The following is a 2,735-nucleotide window of genomic DNA, read 5'->3' on the forward strand; positions in this document are numbered from 1 at the left end:
TGAAGCCATGTCTAATTCCTAGACCGGAGTCTTAGACTAACATTGCACTGATTCCTGGAATTCTCATTAAGAATTTTGAGATCTTTTTCCACTTAATTTTCGAAAAACACAAAAAAAAATCATAAAAAAACCAAAAATATGTTATGTTTCTTGTTGAGACACTAGTCTCATCTTAAGTTTGGTGTCTTGCAAGCATTGTTATTTGATTTTAGTTGCATTTTTGATTATTCTTTATTATTAAAAATCCAAAAATATTTTTAATTTGTGTCCTTTCAAGTCAATAATACAGAGAATTGAAGATTCAGAACATACAGCAGAGGAATTGCACAGAAAAAGCTGGGCGTTCAAAACGCCCAGTGAAGAAGGACAGACTGGCGTTTAAACGCCAGCCAGGGTACCTGGTTGGGCGTTTAACGCCCAAAAGGGTATAGTTTTGGGCGTTAAACGCCAGAATGTGCACCATTCTGGGCGTTTAACGCCAGGATGGCACAAGGGGGAGAATTTTGTTTTCAAATCAATTTTTTTTCAAGTTTTCAAAGTTTTTCAAAACCAAATCTTTTTCAAATCATATCTCTTCAATCAAATGTTTTCAAAATTAATTTCTTTCCTTTTTCAAAGATACTTACTATCAATTAATGATTTGACTCAACATTTCAAGTATGTTGCCTTTTCTGTTGAGAAAGGTTTAATGTTTGAATCATATCTTTTCTTGATAGCCAAGTTACTAGTTTTTAAAATCAAATCTTTTTAAAATTGTTTTCAAATCATATCTTCTCAATCACATTTTTTTTAAACCAATCATATCTTCTTAACCTCATATTTTTCAAAATAGTTTTTTTATCAAATCTTTTTGATTTCTACTCTCAAAATCTTTTTCAAAAATCATTTTATTTCTTTCCCACTTTCATTTTCGAAAATCAAGTAATGTTTTTCAAAAATATTTTCAAAATCTTTCACTTAATTTTCGAAAATTTCTTCCCTTCTCCTCACATCCTTCTATTTAGGGACTAACAATATCCCTTAATGCAAAATTCGAACTCCATTCTTTCTGATAAGTTCGAATTTTCTACTTCTGTCTTCTATCCCTTCTTTTCCTCTGACACTTCAAGGAATCTCTATACTGTGATATAGAGGATTCCACATTTTCTTGTTCCCTTCTCTTTCTTATGAGCAGGAGCAAAGACAAAGGCATTCTTGTTGAAGCTGACCCTGAACCTGAGAGGACCTTGAAGCGAAAGCTAAGAGAAGCTAAAGCACAACTCTCTTTAGAGGACCTGACCGAATTCTTCAAAGAAGAAGAACACATGGCAGCCGAAAACAACAACAATGCAAACAATGCAAGGAAGGTGCTGGGTGACTTTACTGCACCTACTCCCGACTTCTATGGGAGAAGCATCTCTATCCCTGCCATTAGAGCAAATAACTTTGAGCTTAAGCCTCAATTAGTTTCTCTAATGCAACAGAATTGCAAGTTCCATGGACTTCCATTGGAAGATCCTCATCAGTTCTTAGCTGAATTCTTGCAAATCTGTGACACTGTCAAGACTAATGGGGTTGACCCTGAAGTCTACAGACTCATGCTATTCCCTTTTGCTGTAAGAGACAGAGCTAGAACATGGTTGGATTCTCAACCTAAAGAAAGCCTGGACTCTTGGGAAAAGCTAGTCAATGCCTTCTTGGCAAAGTTCTTTCCACCTCAAAAATTGAGTAAGCTTAGAGTGGAAGTCCAAACCTTCAGACAGAAGGATGGAGAATCCCTCTATGAAGCTTGGGAAAGATACAAACAATTGATCAGAAAATGTCCATCTGACATGCTTTCTGAATGGAGCATCATAGGTAGTTTCTATGATGGTCTCTCTGAACTATCCAAGATGTCTTTGGATAGCTCTGCTGGAGGATCTCTTCATCTGAAGAAGACGCCTGCAGAGGCTCAAGAGCTAATTGAAATGGTTGCAAATAACCAATTCATGTACACTTCTGAAAGGAATCCTGTGAACAATGGGATTAATCAGAAGAAAGGAGTTCTTGAGATTGATGCTCTGAATGCCATTTTGGCTCAGAATAAAATATTGACTCAACAAGTCAATTTGATTTCACAAAGTCTGTCTGGAATGCAAAATGCACCAAGCAGTACTAAGGATGCTTCATCTGAAGAAGAAGCTTATGATCCTGAGAACCCTTCAATGGAAGAGGTGAATTACCTAGGAGAACCCTATGGAAACACCTATAATTCTTCATGGAGAAATCACCCAAATTTCTCATGGAAGAATCAAGAGAGACCTCAACAAGGTTTCAACAACAATAATGGTGGAAGAAACAGGTTTAGCAATGGTAAGCCTTTTCCATCATCTTCTCAGCAACAGACAGAGAATTCTAAGCAGAACCCCTCTGACTTAGCAACCATGGTCTCTGATCTAATCAAAACCACTCAAAGTTTCATGACTGAAACAAGGTCCTCCATTAGGAATTTGGAGGCACAAGTGGGACAGCTGAGCAAGAAAGTTACTGAACTCCCTCCTAGTACTCTCCCAAGCAACACAGAAGAAAATCCAAAAGGAGAGTGCAAGGCCATCAACATGGCCGAATTTGGAGAGGAAGGAGAGGCAGTGAACGCCACTGAGGAAGACCTCAATGGGCGTGCACTGACCTCCATTGAGTTCCCCAATGAGGAACCATGGGAATCTGAGGCTCAAAATGAGACCATAGAGATTCCATTGGAATTACTTCTGCCATTC

General features: G+C 37.8%; 1 non-coding gene across 1 annotated transcript; it reads right to left on the minus strand.

Moving 5' to 3' along the window:
• Positions 1 to 1,709: 1,709 nt before the first annotated feature.
• LOC130983582 (small nucleolar RNA R71) lies at positions 1,710 to 1,813 on the minus strand. Its single transcript, XR_009087565.1, has one exon. It is a non-coding gene; the product is annotated as a small nucleolar RNA R71 (small nucleolar RNA).
• Positions 1,814 to 2,735: the final 922 nt, after the last annotated feature.

Source organism: Arachis stenosperma, chromosome 5 (assembly GCF_014773155.1).
Source record: "Arachis stenosperma cultivar V10309 chromosome 5, arast.V10309.gnm1.PFL2, whole genome shotgun sequence".
NCBI classification, from domain to species: domain Eukaryota; kingdom Viridiplantae; phylum Streptophyta; class Magnoliopsida; order Fabales; family Fabaceae; genus Arachis; species Arachis stenosperma.